The 22118-nt window shown below is 38.6% G+C and overlaps 1 protein-coding gene and 1 long non-coding RNA gene across 5 annotated transcripts in view; one reads left to right on the forward strand and one right to left on the reverse strand.

Moving 5' to 3' along the window:
* Positions 1-20842, reverse strand: part of cnot2 (CCR4-NOT transcription complex, subunit 2) — a 144969-nt gene extending 124127 nt beyond the window's left edge. For 2 of the 4 annotated variants that reach the window (XM_048548576.2, XM_048548574.2), the window contains exon 1: positions 20773-20842. The gene's annotated coding sequence lies outside the window, so the exon portion shown is untranslated. The remainder of the gene's footprint in view (positions 1-20772) is intronic. The other 2 variants (XM_048548573.2, XM_048548575.2) reach the window with 2 other exon arrangements.
* A 705-nt stretch (positions 20843-21547) lies between these two features.
* The window catches only part of LOC125460748 (uncharacterized), a 33148-nt gene continuing 32577 nt past the window's right edge, over positions 21548-22118 (forward strand). Inside the window, exon 1 of the long non-coding RNA XR_007249332.2 lies at positions 21548-21607. This is a non-coding gene — a long non-coding RNA (uncharacterized LOC125460748). The remainder of the gene's footprint in view (positions 21608-22118) is intronic.

Genomic DNA, 22118 nt, shown 5'->3' on the forward strand with positions numbered 1-22118 from the left:
TAAGATACAACGTAGCTCTAAAAGCTCTGAGCTGGTCACTTCATCAGATATCATCTAGAAAGCTTCAATGTACATGAAATTCATTTCGCATAGGAAGCATAACAGACTGACCATTAAACATGTTTTCTGCCATGCTGCCAAAGTTATGCTGTACTGGCCCCATCCACAAGTATGCTCACATCATAATACTATTATTCATCAAGAAACCAATCACAAATGCACTGTACCAGCTCTGTTTGTTAAGATCAGCATAAGCAGTTCCAGTTGGAGATCGGGGTTTGTACTGCCATTAGAAATAAGTAGGATAAATGCCTTAACTTTCCTACTGGATCTAGTAGTGAAAAGGCCACCTGTCAACAGTCTGTTGCATGTTGCATTTAGAAATACCTTTGCAAAACAAAAAAAAAATTGAAAGGATGACAACTGGAGTCAGAAGCAATAGTCTAACCTTGCCAGAAAGACACAACTGAGTGGAAGAGAACCAGTAAACCTGTGCTTAAGGCATAAGCAGAGTCTCAAATCAAGATGGACCTTAAAATATAGAAACAACTTTCTGACATTTTAAACTAGTTACAAGTCTGCAACACCATTTAATATTTCTAACCAACTACAAGTAGATATTACTGGTGACAAAAAAAAACCTGCAGTTGCCAGAAAATTCCAGTTAAAGTTACTGATTATTCAAGAGAAAACTACACACCACAACTGCCCCTTTTCCTTCAGAAAGCTACGTGAAGTGCCTCCCTTTTGAGGGAGTGACTGAATCCATTACCCGTGGTACAGCTGGAAGGACTCTTGTCCGAATCAGAAGATTTTGTAGTTTCAGGTACCGCTGCAGAAACTTGGACACAAAATCTACACTAACAACCTACTTGACTACCAAAAACATGCTGTACAGTCAGAGAGATGCCGTCTTTCATGACATACATTAAACAGAGGTCCAATCTGCTCTTTCAGGTGAGCACGAAAGAACCCCAGGTTTTATATAAAAAGACAAGCCAGGGTATTTTTCCTGGTGTTCCTGTCAGTATTTATTTTTAAAATCAATATCGGTAAAAAGAAAGATTATCTTGTCACTGCCACATTGCTCTTTGTGGAACCTTCCACGTACAAGTTAGCTGCCATATTTCCTATGTAACAGTGACAACAGTGCAAAAGTGCCTCGTTGGTTATTTGAGCTTTAGGGCTTCTAAAGACAACCTCTTCATTGCCCTTAACTGATTCATATACTCCTGCTCTGCTTTTGTGAAGTCAGCTCTGCTAATCCCTTCCCACCCATGTTCAGCAGAATGGAAGGATGCCAACGTTCAAAGTCAGTCATTTCTTCTATATTGCCCTGCAAATCATTCACATTCTCACGAGGCTCACTGATAGCCTTGGCCTAAGAAACCAACAATAATTGTGCCCTCTCTAAAAATCAATTCTCTCTTGACTGCATCTTTTGATGGTAGCTTCCCTGAAGAACACTTTTCCTCCTCATCCACAGCCTCCAGCATCTTTCTTGTGTCATTCATGGTTGCAACTCAATGGTCAATTCTCTCCCTGTCAAGGCAAAATATTTCATGATGATATCACCTACTTCTTGCTGCAATGTCTACTCATTCAAGCTGTTGCTATAATATTCTAACTGCCTTTCTGGCATCAAATTCTCAACAAATTAACGCTAAAAGTAAATCTCTGGTTCTGGCTCAGACTTAGTAAATCTTCTCCGATTATTCACCAAAGCTCCTACCACTCTCTCTCTGCTTTTAAAGATGTCATTCACTCCTTAATCACCATGAGATCAATTTTTCTAAAGCTCTATATACCAGCTGCACAGTTTCACCCTTTACAAGCCCCAGCTTGAAAAGCTTAGCCTTGTAGACCACATATCCATTACCACTATATTTCACTAACTACTACAGCCAGCAGATAATGATGATGGGGCTATTAGCTATTATTGTTAAGGTATTTTCTTCAACTACATGACTACCGGCTCAAATTCTGCTGAATCTAGATTACAAATTCTCCATTACAGCTCAGGTCCACCAGCTTTTCAGGTCTAATTCTTCGATACTTACTTTTAAGATCTCTATCACTTTGCATCCCACCCAGTTTTCAAAACAACTCTTAAATAATATTTCTTGCAACTTCATAATTAGTCTCTTCTTACCAAATGATAAGGTCTCAGCACCTTTTCTCCCCCCACCATTCAATGCACTATGAGGGATGCGGTAGAAGTAATTATCAGCAAGTTCTTCAACCAAGGGTGGAAGCACACACTAACCTCAGTCGGCAAACATTCCACTTTCTGCTATTCAAAGCAAATTGATTTTTTTTCCCCCCAGAGTGCTATGAATAATGGTCATGTTCTGGTGCCCATCACTGACATTCCACATTTTGATGCAAATAGAGAAGCTTGCAAAACAATTAAAGCTTGAGTAACAACACTCAAATGTAAAGTTACGTGCACTGAAGATCTTTTCACTTCATGATATCCACAACATTAAAGTCAACATTGAATGCAACCAAAAACTAAAGACTTGGATTTTGAGAAGAAAGTTTAAGGCATAGATTAAAACCAGCATGGGTAGCACCCTCCAGATTACTTCCTGCTGTGGATAAAATCAAAAGAAAGATTATGCAGATTACGGTGTGGCTGTAGAATGGATTGAGACCAGCTCAAGCAAAGAGGAAAATTATCTCAAAGCCTTTATTTGAACCAAAGTAACATTATATTTTGTGCAAGAATATTAAAGACAGCAAAGGAGGAAGCATTAAACAAATACTGAAAAATGGGAAAAGTTGTTCGAGACGAGTGAGGCAGAGCAGGATAAATAAAACTGTTGGAGTAACTGAATGTTTATCAGAAGTAAATAATCAGAAAAATGTAAGTTAAAAAGGCACTGATACAGAAAGTGTTAGAAGTTTTGTACAAAGGACCATGGATGTTAAAAATGTTAATCAAGAAAATAATAAGTTAATTCTTCCAACTTAAGGCATGTTTATGAATACATAAATATGTTTACCAACACCAAGCACAACTATTAATACAATCCAGGGGTATTACCAGTGATAAGGGAGACCAAGTTTCGATCTGGACAGGACTGGGAATATAATACATCGAGGAAACAAGCAGGAAAAGGGGACTAGCATGACAGTATTAATAATAGATCCTGTCACACTGTTAAAACACTATAAAGTTGCAATAAAAATGCATCACAAGAACATAGAGTTAGGAACGAAGTAAAAAGTTTTTTTTTTAAAAAATTGTACTTTAGAGCTCACAAAACATTGGCTATGTCTTCGGAGGAGATCTGTTTACAGCCTGGAAAAGTAACCAAGAACAAGATGTCAATAATATTGGTGATTTTAACTATTCCCTCAAATCAGTTTAGCTTGGAAAAGTAAGTGCTCAAAGCAGGAAACACATTTCCTAGACCAGTATTGTTAACAGTCCAAATCAGGATAAAAAAAGCACTTCACAGAATGAGGTCATTCAGTCCGTCGTGTTTGTACCAGCTCTTCAAACAAGCATCTTTACCTAGTGCCTGGGTTTTGCCCATATCCTCGCGTACTATTTCTATCCAAATAGGTATCAAGTCTCATTTGATTTTATTTCTGGAAACTAGGCAAAATAAGAGCAGAAGAATTGGAAAATAACAACCATGCCACAGTTAGATTCAATGTGAAATAAAGAATAATACATCAAATAGGAATGCTGCAAAAGAAGGAAACTGTAAGGTTACTGTATTTTCACGAATTAAAATGGATAGGAAAGAGGATAAAGGAACAACAGCAAAATTCTCAATTACAAGATCTAAACACTACAAATGACATTGAAGACAAAAAGGGGATGTATCAACTAGAAAGAACTTGTTTTAAGTCGTTCATATTTATAATCACTTCCTGGCCATACTACCTCCCACATCCTCTTTTCTCCCACGGTCTTAACCATTAATTGAAATGCTGAAGAAATGGCTTTGTATTTCCAAGTCAGGATGGCGAGTGGTTAAGACAGGAACTTGCAGGTGGTGGTGTTCCCAAGCATATGCTGTCCTTCTAGATAGTAGCACTAGGGTTTTGAAAAATGCTGTCTCAGGAGTCTGTGAATTTCTGCTATTCATCTTAGACAGCATACACTGCTGCTACTGAGTGTCTATGATGAAGACAGTGAGTATTCATGGATAGGACATCAGACAAGTAGGCTGCTTTGTCTTGGATAGTGTCTAGCTTCTCCAGTGCTGTTGGAGCTGCATCACTCCAGGTATCTGGGGAATATTACATTACATTACTGATTTGTGCCTTGTAGTTGGTGGACAGGCTGTGAGGAATCTGAGCATCTGCCTTAACCTTGCAGGCATACTATTTATGTGGCTATTCCAATCCTCTTCTGGTCAATGGTAACCCCTGGGATGTTTTATATTAGGGAATTCAGTGACATATTGCCACTGAATGTCATGTTTAGATTCTCTCTTGTTGCAGGTTGCCTGACACTTGAGAGGCATGAATGGTACTTGCTACATCAACCTAAATGCGAATGTTAGCCAGGTCATGCTGCACTTGGATATGGACTGCTTCAATATCAGAGTCTTCGTGAACATGCATTGTAAAACAGTGTGCAATCATGAACAATTAACCCCACCTTTAACATTACAATAGAGGGAAGCTAAACAAAGCAGGTGAAGGTAACTGGGCTTAGAATATCACACTGAAGAATTAGAGGTTCTTGTAGTGCATTGGTAATGTTTGGGCTAGAAGGCCCAGGTTGAAGCTCCCACTGGCTTCAAAGCTCTGTAATAATATCTCTGAACAGGTTGATTAGAAAATATCTACCCTGAGGAACTCCTGCGGAGACCGCAAAGTGTAAAGATACCTGAACTGTAAAATCTTCCTTGTGTGACACAAACTAGCAGAGAGGTTGTCCTCTGTTTCCCATTGACTCTTGCTTTGATAGCACGACTTGCTGCCAGAGAGAGTCAGTTGCAGCCTTGATATCCCTCAACCACACCTTTGAAATTCAGTTCTTTTGTTCACATTTAGACCAAGGCTGCAATGAGATCAGTGGCTTTGACGGAACTCAATCTAAACATTAGTGAACAGGCTAATGATTATCAATGCTTGATAATATTGATCAACACTGACAATCGGAAGTAGGCTGATGGCACGGTCATTTGCTGGATTGAATGTGTCCTACTTTTTGTACATCTGAGCAATTTCCCACTTTGCTGGATTAATGCAGTCTTATTGCTATACTGGAACAGCCTGTTCAATGCTACTGTCAAAATGTTGCCTTTAGCCTTTTCAATATCCAATGCCTTCAACCACTTCTTGATATCACACAGACTGAATCGAATTGGCTCAAAACGGACATCTGTGATGCTGAGAACAACCTAAGGAGGTTGATCCTTCAGGCCAAAAATTGCTGCAGATACTTTAGCCTTATCTTTTATATTGATGTGCTGGGCTCTCCACATCATTAAGGATGGTGATATGTGTGGCACCTCCTCCTCCACTGACAATTGCTTTATTGTCCACCACCACTCATGTTTGGACATGGTACAACTGCAGAGCTTGGATCTGAACCACTGATTGTGGAATTACTTAGCTAAGTTTATTGCTTGTTATTTATGCTGTCTGTGTTGTTGTTTTTCCATATAAACCCCTCATTTTTAAGCATGTCTAATGCAGTTCCTGGCATGCCCTTTGGCACTTTTCATTGAACCAAGGCAGATGCCCTAGCTTGATACAAGTAATAGAGTAGGAGATGTGCCAGGCTGCAAAGCTGCAGATTGCATTAGAGTACAATTCTGCAAATAGTAATGGCCCTCAGCATCTCATGGACATCCAGAAACGTTCTCTTTAGGCTACACATAGGTTCACACTGAAGGTAGAGGATACAATTCCTCTCAGTGCAACAAAATAACAAGGTAACAAACAACCAATTACTCTAAAGCTTGCTACAGCACCTATTTAGAAATATAAGGTTCTGTGCATAGCAACTGATGTCAGCATGCCAACTGCAGCATCAACATCCAGTTCCAGAATTCACTGTATTGCAATCTGGAGGTCTATGCAGCCATGCGGAAATTTACAGGGAATGCCGACACCCAGTCTCAGAGTTACTAGATCTGTTCGGTCTATCCCATTTAGCATGATAGGAATGCCACACAACATAATGGACGGCATCTTACCATCACCATTAATTTCATCCTTCTCCACAACCACTGCAAATTCAGTTAGATTGCTCACAAACTCAACATGTTATTTGATGGCAAGTATTTAAAAAAAAATCAGAAGAAAGTTAAACTACAGAAGCAAATACTAAAAAGGATGTCAGTACGGCAAAGTTATTAACTACTTTACATTTTCCAAATTAAAAACTACCAAATGTAAAACCGTGGATGTACTGGAAAATGGCGTGAACAACTATGAGTGATCATTGTAAAATAGGAGTTTGTTTCCAAATAAAATAGTAGTAGTACAGGTTTGCAGTCTTGATAGCTAAGACTGGTGCATGATGACAGAAAAGAAACTGCAGGAAAACAGTAAAAAGATGGCAGGAGTACTGATTTACAACATTACAAACCTCCATAAAATTATAAATTTTTCTGGACACAGCAGAAGGTACAGGATCTAATTCCTTTCAATGCAATGAAATAAGAGTAATTACTGACCAATTACTCCAAAACTTGCTACAGACGCCTATTAAGAATTTTAAATCAAAACTAGTCATTTTTCAATTGCACAATTCAACCAAGACCAGCAAGTTTGGATTTCTTTAAAGCAAGCCAGAACAAAAGCAGCAAACTAGATCTGAAGTGTGCTATTTAGATTATTTTAGGTCCAAATCAAAAGAAAACTACGCAATGCAAATGCTCCAAAAATGAACGGATGTCTGTTTTCGAGGTTTAGTTTTGGGAAAAGCATCGATCAGAACACAAAAACAAAATGTGCCTTTCAAGGTCTGCTTGAACAAGCAAACAGATGTCCTCAGTTTCATATCTCCTCCAACAATACAACATCCCTTCAGTTCATGTGAGAGTCTAGCCCTGGAGTGAGAACTAAAACCACAAATTTTTGATTCAGAAGCAATAATGCTACCAGATTTTTTAAAAAAAACACCTTTACATTCAGATTAGAGTTTTGGATTATCTAATAATAAAAATAATAACAACAACTTTGGAATGCCACTGCGGACGGAAAATTCAAACAATTTTCAAGCAGGCACTATACGTCAAACCAATCCTTAGTTCAATCAATGCCTAGAAAGGGAGACACCTTTCCACAAACACAATGAATCCAGCAGCAGAAAATGATCACACTCTACTGCAAAAGCTTCTGGATCTCAAATCATTCCAGTACCACCTTAACCAAATACCATGGATAGAAAAGCAACTGAATGAATACACATTACACTTAACAAACACATTTTCATCCTTTTTTAAATTAGATATAAGCAGTAAATGCAGTAAGGAAAACTCATCAAATCCATTTGAAAAAATGACAGCAGATATACTCAAACATTGCCTCCACACAGAAAACTAGTAGAACTATTAAAATGCCAAAAATCAGAACTTCTTTTGAAGGTCATTTTAGCAGTTTTAATACGCAATTGTAATCTAACTGGAAGTATAAGATTTCCATTAATTATTAACCTTAATAGACCTTGCATTCTTTAGAGTTGTTGTTTTCAAATTTGTGTGTGTGGGGTACCTGGCAAACTCCTGATTTTTGAATGATTTGACTGCTGACTGTTCACAGACAGAGTCCCACGACACGGGGAAAGATCCTTTGGTCTAAATAGTCCATGCCGACCGTAATCCCAAACAAAACCAGCCCCACCTGCCTGTGTTTGGCTCATATTCCTCCAAACATTTCTTATTCATGTGCTTATCTAAATGTTTTTGAAACATGCATCCACTACTCCTTCTGGAAGTTCATTCCACACATGACCCACTGTGTAAGTAAATTTCCCCTCATGCTTTTTTTAAGGTTTCTGTCCTTGCACCTTAAAAACATCTCCACTAGTCTTAAAATCCTCCACCTCAGGTAAAAGACACCTGCCATTCACCTTACCTCTACCCCTCATAATTTTATAATCCTCTTTAAGGTCATACCCTCATTGCCTACACTTCACTGAAAAAGTCCCAGCATCTCCTTTCAACTAAAACCTTCCATGCATCGTAACATCCTGGTAAATCTCTTCCAAACCCTCTCCAGCTTAATAACATCCTTCCCATTTAAATGGGTCAATGGGCTGAAAAAAAAATGGCAGATGGAGTTCAATCTGGATAAATGCAAGATATTGAATTTTGGTACAACATACAATGGTACGGCATTTGAGTAGTGTTGCAGAACACAGGGTCCTAAGGATGTAGGCATATAATTCATTGGAATTGCATCACGCATAGATAGGATGGTTAAAAAGGCATTTGGCATGTTTGCCTTCATTGCTCAGTCCACTGAGTATAGGAGTTGGCAAATTATGTTGAGGTTGTACACGACATTGGTGAGGCCTCTTCTGAAATACTATGTCCAGTTCGGGTCACCCAGTTAAAGCAAGGGTATTATCAAGCTGGCGAGGGTTCAGGAGAGGTTTACCAGGAAGTTGTCAGCTATAGAAGGTTTGAGTTATAAAGAAAGGATGAATAGGCTGGGGCTTTTTTCACTGGAGCATAGAAGGTCGAGAGGCGACCTGATTCAAGTTTTTAAAATAGTGAGAAACATAGACAGAGTTAGTGGTAACTGCCTCTTCCCTCGGGTGTGGGGCACATTTTTAAGGTGAGAGGAGAGAGATTTAAAAAACAGACATGAGGCAATTTTTTTTTAAAAACAGAAAGAAATGGTTCGCATGTGGAATGAACTTCCAGACGAAGTGGTGGATACGGATACAATTGCAACCATTACAAGATATTGGATAGGTACATTAATAGGAAAAGTTTGGTGGGTCAGGAGTAGACGGGGAGACTAATTTAGTTTGGGATTATAATCGGCGTGGACTGTTCAGACCAAAGGGCTTGTTTCCGTGATGTATGTCACCCAGGTTGATAGGGTTGTTAAGAATGCATATGGTGTGTTAGGTTTTATTGATAGAGGAATTGAGTTTCGGAGCCATGAGGTCATGTGCAGCTGTACAAAACTCTGGTGCAGCCGCACATGGAGTATTGCATTCAGTTCTGGTCACAGCATTATAGGAAGGATGTGGAAGCATTGGAAAGGGTGCAGAGGAGATTTACCAGAATGTTGCCTGGTATGGAAGGAAAGTCTTATGAGGAAAGGCTGAGGAACTTGAGGCTGTTTTCACTCAAGAGAAGAAGATTAGGAGCAGACTTAATAGAGACTTACAAGATGATCAGAGGATTAAAATAGGGTGGACAGTGACAGCCTTTTTCCTTGGATGGTGACGGCTAGCACGAGGCATCATAGCTTTAAATTGAGGGGTGATAGATATAGGACAGATGTCAGAGGTAGTTTCTTTACTCAGAGAGTAGTAATGGCATGGAATGCCCTGCCTGCAACGGTAGTAGACTCGCCAACTTTAAGGGCATTTAAATGGTCATTGGATAAACATATGGATGATAATGGAACAGTGTATGTTAGATGGGCTTCAGATTGGTTTAACAGGTCGGCACAACATTGAGGGCTGAAGGGCCTGTACTGCGCTGTAATGTTCTATGTTCTATGATTCTATAACAGGGAGACCAGGGTTGGGCACAGTACTCCAGAAGAGGCCTCATCAACATCCTGTACAACTTCTGTACAGCTTCAGTACTTAATGATCTGAGCAACAAAGGCAAGAGTGCTAAATGCCACAACCACACTATCTATATGAGATAATAAAATGTGAGGCTGGATGAACACAGCAGGCCAAGCAGCATCTCAGGAGCACAAAAGCTGACGTTTCGGGCCTAGACCCTTCATCAGAGAGGGGGATGGGGGGAGGGAACTGGAATAAATAGGGAGAGAGGGGGAGGCGGACCGAAGATGGAGAGCAAAGAAGATAGGTGGAGAGGGTGTAGGTGGGGAGGTAGGGAGGGGATAGGTCAGTCCAGGGAAGACGGACAGGTCAAGGAGGTGGGATGAGGTTAGTAGGTAGCTGGGGGTGCGGCTGGGGGTGGGAGGAAGGGATGGGTGAGAGGAAGAACCGGTTAGGGAGGCAGAGACAGGTTGGACTGGTTTTGGGATGCAGTGGGTGGGGGGGAAGAGCTGGGCTGGTTGTGTGGTGCAGTGGGGGGAGGGGATGAACTGGGCTGGTTTAGGGATGCAGTGGGGGAAGGGGAGATTTTGAAACTGGTGAAGTCCACATTGATACCATATGGCTGCAGGGTTCCCAGGCGGAATATGAGTTGCTGTTCCTGCAACCTTCGGGTGGCATCATTGTGGCAGTGCAGGAGGCCCATGATGGACATGTCATCAAGAGAATGGGAGGGGGAGTGGAAATGGTTTGCGACTGGGAGGTGCAGTTGTTTGTTGCGAACTGAGCGGAGGTGTTCTGCAAAGCGGTCCCCAAGCCTCCGCTTGGTTTCCCCAATGTAGAGAAAGCCGCACCGGGTACAGTGGATGCAGTATACCACATTGGCAGATGTGCAGGTGAACCTCTGCTTAATGTGGTATACTGCATCCACTGTACCCGGTGCGGCTTTCTCTACATTGGGGAAACCAAGCGGAGGCTTGGGGACCGCTTTGCAGAACACCTCCGCTCAGTTCGCAACAAACAACTGCACCTCCCAGTCGCAAACCATTTCCACTCCCCCTCCCATTCTCTTGATGACATGTCCATCATGGGCCTCCTGCACTGCCACAATGATGCCACCCGAAGGTTGCAGGAACAGCAACTCATATTCCGCCTGGGAACCCTGCAGCCATATGGTATCAATGTGGACTTCACCAGTTTCAAAATCTCCCCTTCCCCCACTGCATCCCTAAACCAGCCCAGTTCATCCCCTCCCCCCACTGCACCACACAACCAGCCCAGCTCTTCCCCCCCACCCACTGCATCCCAAAACCAGTCCAACCTGTCTCTGCCTCCCTAACCGGTTCTTCCTCTCACCCATCCCTTCCTCCCACCCCCAGCCGCACCCCCAGCTACCTACTAACCTCATCCCACCTCCTTGACCTGTCCGTCTTCCCTGGACTGACCTATCCCCTCCCTACCTCCCCACCTACACCCTCTCCACCTATCTTCTTTGCTCTCCATCTTCGGTCCGCCTCCCCCTCTCTCCCTATTTATTCCAGTTCCCTCCCCCCATCCCCCTCTCTGATGAAGGGTCTAGGCCCGAAACGTCAGCTTTTGTGCTCCTGAGATGCTGCTTGGCCTGCTGTGTTCATCCAGCCTCACATTTTATTATCTTGGAATCTCCAGCATCTGCAGTTCCCATTATCTCTCATATCTATATGAGATGCAAACTTTAAAGAATTATCTACCCAAACCCCTACATCTCTGTTCTACAATATTACCCAAGGGTCAACTTTTAACTGTGTAAGTCCAGCCCTTGTTTGAATTACCACAATGTAATATCTCACATTTACCCAAATTAAACGCCATCTGCCGTTCTTCAGCCACGTTCTGAAATACATACTGATATGTATTCAGCAGCACGTTCAATAAGCTACGTCAGCAAGCACAGAAAACTTAAAATATTCTGATGACTGATGAACTGAAATTTGAAAGCTTTGTGCAGTTTTTTTGATAGCTGTTTAAAAATTTAGGTTTTAGAAGGTTGCTTTAAAGTGCACATCTTGTTATTAATAATTTCCACCATTTAAATTGTGTAACATACAAATTTTAAAATCATGTCTAAATAACAAAACATACATCATCTGATTTGAAAGAAACTTGATTAAATTCTTTGATCAGTTGTATTTTACAGAAATTCAATTATCCAAACTAAGCATTACAGCCAACGCAAAATGGGGATTGTGTAGATGAAAACTTGAATCACATAGTTCCCACCATAACATCAAATTATAAAAGTAGCCTTTCGTGTCCAAACTTTATTCTTTGCAATATCATTGATACACTGATCTTTTGTCATCCAGAAATATTTTGATGATGTAAGTTACAATACTGCTCAACAAATAGATATAACTTGCTGGATTTCACGGTAGAAATAACTGTGGCTTAACAGAGTTCACCGTTATTGAAGCGAAAATTGCTCCCTGTCTTCCATCACACCTGGACAGTTAAATGTAGAAACCAGAAAGTTCTGTCTCAGATGCACAGCGGCTTCAGGAGCCGCACTGCACCAGTAAGTCATCAAGACACTCATCAACAAACAGTATTCAGTCACTACACTTGCCGGATAAGCTCACCAGAAAGTTATGGCTTGGCCATTTCTGTGTAAGAAAACTTTTAACATTTCAATAGACCTTACTTACTACCAAACAGTCTTTAATTGTAAAAGTTCAGTTTCAATTTTTTAAGAGAGCTTCAATTCTTCAGATGTTAATTATTAAATAGTTATTACAGTTTTTTAAAAAACTGTCTCATCACTTCCTCAATTCCTTCTTTGAGTCTGCTTTTATTTCATGTTAAATATCTGATGGTAGAATTAAAATGTTTGACATTTCCTGGTTCAAACACTACTTTGTCATAATAACTCTTCAAATTGATTGAAGGGATTCACAGACTTCCCAAATCCCTGAGCACAGGATCAGCATCCAAATGGTACTGTTATGCAGAATTGTTTAGAAAATATGTGGGTGTACACAAGTGTAAATGAACATTGTTGAGGGTGAAACCCAGCACAGAATTTGTGTCCTCAAGCAATTTCTAAAATACTTTAATCTTTTCCAAAAAGAGCAGTTTACCCTCTACAAATCTTATTATTCCAACCATACATTTAACAATGACTTTGAAGACTCAGTGAACATCAAAATCAAGACAGGATATCAGATTAAACGGACACTAGGCCCGAAGTACCAGAAAAGAGTCATGATAGGATAATGGCCTCCATTTCAACTGCTTCATACTATGAGACAACTTTAATTGGACCTACATATTATGTGATTCAAACTCTGCTTCCAGCAGAGAACTGCTGCAAACCAAAGAAAACCAATAGTTTGATGAACCAAAACATACAAATCTAAATAAATCTGCAAAATTTTAGGAAAGCAGAGAGGAGTTGAGGAAAATAAATGGCATAATTCAACAAAAATACCTTCAATCCAAAACAATTTCCTATTTTTGTTCCTTAAATTATAACTTTGAACAGTCAATATCAGTTTATATATTTCCTATATGCATACTGCAAACTAGGTTATCTTGAAATTTTATGAGCTGTTCAGCTGAAATCAGTACAGCGTGAACCTAACACTGATATGGAGTGAAAAAGATACATTTCAAAACATTCAGTACTGTGGAAACAATGTAATAAATTTACCTCAGACGCTAAAACGTTTTGAACAATAGCCTACTGGCATTTTATGAAGTGTCTGAAAGTTTAACCTGCATGAATTGCAACAGACTATCAGAAGTCCCAAAAAACTCTTTCAACAGGTAGGTCTGCCACAATTTAAAAATCTGACACTTTGCTTGTTATGGACTCATTCAAGATTTGAAACTTAACACTTGAGGCTTATGTCCAAGCTAATATTTTAACCATATATTTCATTGATAATTTGATCATCCATTTTAACACGCTCAACTTTCTACCAAAACAGCATGGGTATTAAATCTTGGAAGACAGCAAAACACAATATTCAATTTTATATGTAAAAGGCAGAAGAAAATCATATTTTGGAAGTTTCACACAAATTATATTCATTAAATAAAATGCAAAACAAGTTAAAGGAGAGGCACAGGCGTCATGTTTATAAAAGTGGTTTCAGGAATCCAGGGTAAACTTCATTTGTGCGAATTATGAAAAAAGTCCTGTTAAGCCCCACCATTGTTTGTATCCAACTCCTGATCTCTCCTTCCTGTGGAAGTTCTGCTCAGAAATTCAAATTCATAAACGTAATCATTTACTTGCCAGATCCTCTTGACTGCCCAGAATATAAGAACATGTAAAAAAACTCTCATAAAAGCTAGCATTTTATAATTGCATCTATGGCATTTTGTAATTAATATTTAGAAACTCAAATCCCAGAAAGTCAATGTATTTGGGGAGTAATTTTGAGTCTTTAGAAATTAGAGATTGATATTCTTGCTTTATCTTGAATCATCAATTACTTTTATGTTGAGGATGATAAAATGATCACAATTAGGCAGGTATGCAAACATATATAGCAAGGATATTGAGTGATGAGACTTTAACCTATGAGGCTGAGAAAATTCAATTTAGTGTTGAACAAACTCCATCTGTGCTGGTCTGAAACTACCAAGCTTCTGGCACCAAGTATTATTATGGTTGGCAGATTAGACAAACTGCTCAGCACTTACCAGCAGTCAGGTCTCAAAACTTAAGCCCTGATCTGCAGCAGTGACTAAATTCACTGCTTTTGCGCAAGATGAAAGAATACAATCCAAATAATCTTAAAATCAAAGTGCTCATTTACTTGACTACAACGTAACCTTTCTAAGGGAATGTTCAGCATCAAAACAATTCTCAAAGAAGAGTAGATTTAAATTAGGTATCAATAATGCTACAAAGTAACTAACAAAAGTCATTAAGGGCTACAACTGTATTTTAACTTATAAAACTTTTTATGTTGTTAGAAGTCAATTTCAATAAAACATAAAACCCCACCTGTTCTAGAAGTGTGTCATAACATCTCTGTTGGTTAGAAAATATCTAAAACAACTCAATTGAAAATAGCACAAAGCAAATAAATGTAAGAATGAAGCAGCAGGCGAAATTAAACGTGACAAGAAAATATTCCTTTCAGCTGAAGCAATTTTTTTCAGGGGGCACATCAAACAATAATTCAGGTTGTTTTAATAGATACATGCTTGCATTTAAATTCTAATTAAAAGCACGGCCAGAAGAATTGAAGATGAAATTAACAAATCAAGAAAACTTCAGATCATGATGTGTTCTGATGAAAGGTCGCTGACCTGAAACACTCGATCTTATTTCTCCCTCCGCAAATGTAACGTGACCTGCTGTTTATTTCCAGCATTTTCTGTTTTTATTTCCAATTAGGAACAATCTTCCATTCAAGGTAACAGACATATGCATAATAAATAACTGGATCCAGCAACTTGTGCCACGTCTAGACTTTTAACAAATAATTGGATGAATTACGTGTTTAGGTCGAGAATTATCAAAGTACACAGCAAAGTGTTAGGGGTCCTGCAACATCACAAAACCATGGCAACCAAAGAAATATTATGTATTATACAAGACTGAAAAAGCATTAGTTCTTCCTCTCAACTTACTTTTGAAAGGCAGGAATAAAATTTCAGACTTTCCTCCAAGGAGATTAAATGGATACAAGATATAGTGAAAAAAAAGGTACACATTCTGTAGAACAGGTTGGCCCAAAATCCAAAGTTTTTCTTTGTCTTTTGTCATGAACTAGACAGAATTGTACCAGGAGTTTAAAAAAACATAATTATATAATTTACGCAAAATTTCAAATTTCTCCCAGTGTAGTTCGGTTCAGTAATCTTGTACTTTGGAGCATTATAACATTGGTACAATCTAGAACTGAAGGCAACATGACTTTTCTGACCCTCAGGAGAAATACTGTAGAGGAACAACAATAAAAGCTTGATCAATGACAAGTTGCTTTAAGAGCAAAGAGTAATCCTGCTGCCTGCCTAACTTCAACAAAAAAAAATTAGCATGCTATTACTAATTGTGAGGCCTTGCAGTGTGTAAAATGGCTGGTACATAAGCCTACTTAACAACAGTACTTTGAAGTAACTTGAATATGCAATATTTTGACACATAAGACACCACATTTATGAAGTTTTTAAAACTTTGAAAACATTGAAAAAACAATCAAATTCAGATGAAATACCTAATCTGTACTCAGAAAAGGATTCTGATATTTGTAGAGATTGTTTCAAGAAACATGCCCTGTAATCAGCAAAAGCAGAAGCTTTTTCTGATCTCTTCCATTAATAAAATTGCAGCCCCTTTCAGCCCTACTGAAATAATGCTCATTTTTCTTCAATTACCACTGGCTGACTAGAGAATCTAGAAAATATCTTGGCCTCCTAATTGATTAAATTTATTTGGAACAAAAAACTGCCACCTGGTAAAGAAAATGTTTAATATTCCTTAATTCTATTCAACAACCCAGAAATCCTTTGTTCTATGTCCAGGTCAAATTTATGGTGAAGTACTTGCCATGAATGGCGTGATTATAATACATAAATGTAATCGATCCAGAATTTAGTTTTGTTCTCAAAGAATGGTGGCCTGTTAATTCAAACGGACACACATGCAATGTTTAAAGTTATGGACCTGGCCTTTTGTTGCACTGAAACATAGATCATGTGTCTTTTTATAAAATGAAAAGTCATTCTCTTGATGTGGGTGAAGTTTTCAAAGTTTTATGTAATATGAGTTGAACCCCAATGCCATGAGGAGATGGATAATGGGGTCTTTTTCTTGACTGGCTGTATTTTATTGATCTTCAGCAATGGTGTTAGATAGAATTAGGGGTAGCTGTTTTATTACTTTTGCACAAAAACAAATCTCAAAAGACAAGTTAATGGATCAGCCCTTCTACCATATGGCCAAAAGCAAGACTGGGTTAACAAAGTGTGGAGCTGGATGAACGCAGCAGGCCAAGCAGCATCTTAGGAGCACAAAAGCTGCTGTTTCGTGCCTAGGCCCTTCATCTGCTCAACAGCCAGATAAATGACACAGTGTACACCCCAACAGAACGCCAAGCCAAAGTGTGAATAGCCTTACATAAGACAAATCCCTGAAGGCTTCAAGCTCAAAACTGTTGATACAAGGACAAAACACTACTCAAAAATTAAAACTAATCTGACATAGCAAACTATGTTTATAAGAATATAGGTGCAAAAATAGGCCATTGGGCCCATCAAGTCTGCTCCTGTCCGTCATGGCTGATGTGTTTTTCAACCCCATTCTTCTGGCTTCTCCCCGTAATCCTTGATTCCCTTACCAATCAACCCAATATGATATACAGAAAGCAATGTCACAGTTTCATGCCAAAACTACATAATTTGACATCCACACAAAGTACAAAAGGTTCAGAATTTCTTGAGACATTCAAACTCCAAAAAAAATCAGAATTAACAAGCTCCATCTCGAACTCAGATGAACTAATTCAGTGTTGTCCCCTAAATTGAAACAGACCTTTCCTAGCAAAACAGCGACCATGTTCTTCATCACCAACAAAATGTTTGTCATGCCACCAATTAATACAACAGCTTTCCACTTCACTTACAATGACTGCTGCACTGAAACTAGCTATGAATTCTTCAGTGTTAGAAAGAATTTGGACAGACATCATTCCATACAAGTAACACCTATCTACTGACAGTATCATTTAACTAATGTTTGAAAAAGACTTCATCTTGTCACCGCAATGGAGTTAATGCAAGTTAAGGGAAAAATTCATTGCATGCAGCAATGTTGCAGTTTGTGGATTGACAGGTGGGAGGTGGCATCTGACTTTTACCTAAGGACCTTGCAATAATACAGAGATTTGGTATCTTGCATCTTGTTGAGTTGTACTAACAAGCTGACAGTTTCCTTTTAAAAATACTAAATGCACAATTAAGAAAACACAATCTTACTTAATTGACATGAGCTTAGTTTGATGTCTACTGTCAGAATCAGCGTATCTAGGAAGAACTAAAAACTGAGGACAATATTAGCAATTCCAAAGAAGAACATTCACCAAGAATTTTTCAACATTTTTAGCCAAATGCAGTGCAGAATTACATTTCCCATTGTAACTTGTATAATGATATGTCAACTACATCTGCAACATTATATGAATGCTTATTCAAACCTTTCCAAGGAGAAGTGAAGTTGGTTAATTCAGATTCTAGTGATTCCAAGTCAATCACTTGCCACGAAAGTACATCTTAAGTCATGAAAAACTGGTAGGGCTTTGGGTTGGTCTACAATATTTGAGCAAGAATAAGGATGAAGATGCCATTCTGCGCTTTAAAACAAAGTGTCACAGTGAAAAAATAAAACATCTTACCAGTTATTCTCAAATGAATTATTACTATGGAAGCAATCAAAATTTTTGATTTTTAAAAATCAAGCATACTATGCATTAGTCTGTTAACAAACTCTGCTCTATGCCAATAGTATATCCTTTAACATAACACCAAAGTCATTGAGAATGTATTCCATTCTTCAATTCTATTCAATGAAACAGGAGTAAGTGGTTCTCAATGTAGCCTCTTCACATCACATGTCTCAATCATTCCAATGAAGTGGTTAGGAATCTTGCAGAATCAAAGAATTTTTCCTCTGGTCATTTGTTAAAGATCAAATTATTTGTTTTCTCCCTGATTCAGGATCACAGAATACTCTGTCAACTTGTCTAACATTTTGCTGAAAGCTTCAATAACCTTTAGGGCTTCATTATCTAATGCATCAGCAATATAATTCAGGAAAAATACTTGTGATAATACCCTTTTAAAACAAAATGCAATATCCTTAATCACTCACTAAAAATCTGTCTCAGCATCACCGCCACCAGTAATCGACCTTTCTAAACTCTAACAGTGGTGCAGATCCAATTGGACAATCTCAATTTGTTCTCTCCAGATGTAACCCACACTTGAAAGGACAAAACCTAACAGTTGCGCTGGGTGTTTTCCAAATTACATGCGCAAAATTCAACACGCTCACAAATCCATAATCTGTACAGCTTTGCTGAAATCCTACTGACAACCAGTGGTCAACAGGGTGGCATTTCTTCAGCTGATTCAATGAGCCATTAGCAACAGTTCACTAGTTTTGGGCAACCTCACATTTTCTGGAGAGGAGAAAAACAAGACTAAGAACATTAAAACACTTAACTGAAACGCTTCAGCCATAAAAATGCAATTATTGTTGTAGCAGTGCCCCCAATAAACAAGTAAAAGCTATATAAAGGTAAGGACAAGTAGGCAAGCATGCTCACACAACTGGTAGTCTCAAAACTGTGAAATAGAAAATAGATGGCAAAACATCCACCCAACAGTCCCACAGTACTGCAGCTCTAATATGGAAATGTCTACTTACTGTATCAATATTACAATTTTTTGGATTACAGATAGTATATGCATCCATACAACTTTGAAAATGTTCTTTCTGATTAAGAAAATACCACATTGTCCAGCGCTATCAAAATACTTGAGCATAAAGGTGAATATGGAAATTATAGAAGTTCTATTTGTTTTGGCAAAATCAGCAACAGAAGTTAGCATCAGTGCTGCTGATGCACAAATACTACAATTTTAAATCACATAGACATACACCACCAAGTCTATAACCACTGCCTTGATACCATTAATGCTTATTTAAAATTTGTAACTGTTAACATATCTGCAAAGCTGTAAGATCTTATTTCTGAAGATGGGTCTCGACCCAAAACGTCGGCTTTCCTGCTCCTCTGATGCTGCTTGGCCTGCTGTGTTCATCCAGCTCTACACCTTGCTATCTCAGATCTTATTTGAAGTTTATTTCAAGTTGTTCATCATTTAAAAAAGACAAATCTATCCCTTCCTTCTTTAAACCAAGGATTTACGCTATGCTAAAAGTAGTTAAAAACATAGTTTGACATCCAATTTATATTTGTAAGTGTCAATCCATATCCCTCGAAAAATTCTGATAATCTAGAAAAATAAGGTAAGTAACTGTATAAACTTTAAAAAAAATTGGAGAACTTAAAATCTCGTAGATTTAGAAAGCTAGATTCCCAGTGTGATAATCTGGTCTGATTCAATATTTGTCCAATTTAATATTTCCAAAGTCATTACAAACAGGAAAAACTAATAACAGCAAAAAATTATTTGGAATAACAAAATTGAACAACAAAGCCAGATGTTCAGCCCTTTCCATCATAAATTGTTTAAAAGCGAGATGTTTGTGACGTGCTGTTGTTTCAGTGGCTATCATCACTTACAAGATCCAAATCACCAGCTACATTTTTATACAAAAAAAATCATTTTCCCTTAGCTGTGCAACACAATTCTGAAATGATCGCCATGTCTCATATTGTGAGGACTCAAGGAACTTTCTGCAAACAATGGTGTCAGCATGGAACAAAACTATGTTTGAAACAAAATATAAATACAACTTCCACCAACAACTTAAAATAGACAAGTTGCATCCAAAAGGAAAACAAGTAAACATTTGCTGACGGCTTAAAAAAATGCAATGCACTGAACCAGGATCGGATATATCGCGACTATACCAAATTTCTGAAATTGAGCAAAGAAGCAATGGGGGATTTGTAGTTATAACTGCGGAAACGCCAGGCACACAGCTCGGGTCTCGTAGTGTAAAATGTATCCCGATGAAGATGATGAGGATGATGATGTAAAGTGTGAAGAGGAGGGCGAAAGTCGGATGCAAGGCCCAGTGCCTGAGGTGTATGTGTTCGTGCAAGGGTCGGGATCTTACTCTGCTCCCCGGCTCCTCGCTGCTTGGGTTGGCCTGTCCGCTTTTTTTTAATGATACTCGATTAAACCAGAGAGAGAGAGAGGGGGGGGGGGTGCAGTGGAGAGGGAGACTCAGTCAGAGCCCAGACAAAAAAAAGGCACAGCAGCCGCCCAAGCCCCATTAGATCAGCCCGCACTCCCCGCCACCGCGCTCGGCAACATTTTCATCGAAAAAGTTGTCGCCGACGCCAAAGGGACGGAGCTCTAGCGGCTCCGAGCGAGAAATAAAGAAAGAAAACGTTAAAACTTACCGCATGAATTATCTCCTAAAATAACTCCAAGATGGCTGTGTATTGCACCGGGGATGCTGGGTGCTGCCCTTTACCCTATGACCTTTACCCCCCTCCCCTGGAAGCAGGCGAAAGGATGACAACAGAAAATAAACAGGTGGAGGCGAGTAAAGGAAGCAGCGTTTCTATTTCTTATTATCGGGTTCTGCTTTCGCTTTCTTTCCAGTTTAGTTTGAAGCCTTCGTTGTTTATTTTATTTTAACGCATCTTTCGCTCCTCTTGAGATTTTGTTTTGACCCCAGAAAAAGCCTCAAAATCCCGACACCGTGCTGAGAGAGACACTCACACGGAGAGAGTTGTGTGTGGCCTGGAGCTGATGATGAATGTAGCTGGGATTGATAAATCAACCATGTGTATATTTCACCCTATTTCTGTCTTGCACTATTTTCGCCAGTTCCAAATAATATGTGAATGGCGTAGAACTTTTAACCGAGACAAAATACGAGTGAGGGGGGAAGCAATCGGTTTCTCCCTGTCGTCTTTATGCAGTAAATTTGCCTTTTGGTGAAACTCTTTTTATACTTTGTATAAAATGTAGAAATTTTAAATTTTAAGAAGGGGTTTCCTCCAAATTTCTCAGCATAGAAATTCTTTTGCATCTTTTAGTAATTGCATCTGTCAGGCTTGTGTAACTGCATTGGTGTTAATCTTTGAAATTTATTTATATTGGTGAGATCATTTATCTATTGTCCAACTGCAATCTTATTTTGATTCTTGATTTAATTAATATCATGTCACAGGGAGCTGCATCTAGAAACAAAGCAGTAATGGAGGAATTGTGATGATTTCATGAATTGTAAGTATAATATTTAACATAACCAGGGTCTTAAATAAACCTATATTGTATTGCCTGTCATTGTTTGCCACTTAAAATATCTGTAGAATATCTTAACATCTATTTTTATTTCATATGATAACAGTTGCCTACTATTTTGGAAGTTTTTGTATCAATTTTGAAAATGATATTGACAATGACGGATGTAAAGCTAACAGTCACTTTAACGTGGAGATACTGTATGATACTGTCACAATAAAGTGTATTTAGCAAGTAGCCAATTATAAATGATTAATTTGAATAAGCTTCAATATTAACCAAAATTAAATCTATCATTTTGTACAATTTGTACAATTCCATACATGCAGTATGCTGCAAAGACCAGCCAGCTTGAGTGAAATATCAATAATTGATGCACAGATGAGCAGCTTCTGCCTCTAGTACTATTTATTATCAGATCCAAATAATAGTAAATTTAGGTACTTGCAAATATCCATCGAATTATAGATATAGACAATGACTGCAAAACTGT

Source organism: Stegostoma tigrinum, chromosome 18 (genome assembly GCF_030684315.1).
Source record: "Stegostoma tigrinum isolate sSteTig4 chromosome 18, sSteTig4.hap1, whole genome shotgun sequence".
Classification (NCBI taxonomy): domain Eukaryota; kingdom Metazoa; phylum Chordata; class Chondrichthyes; order Orectolobiformes; family Stegostomatidae; genus Stegostoma; species Stegostoma tigrinum.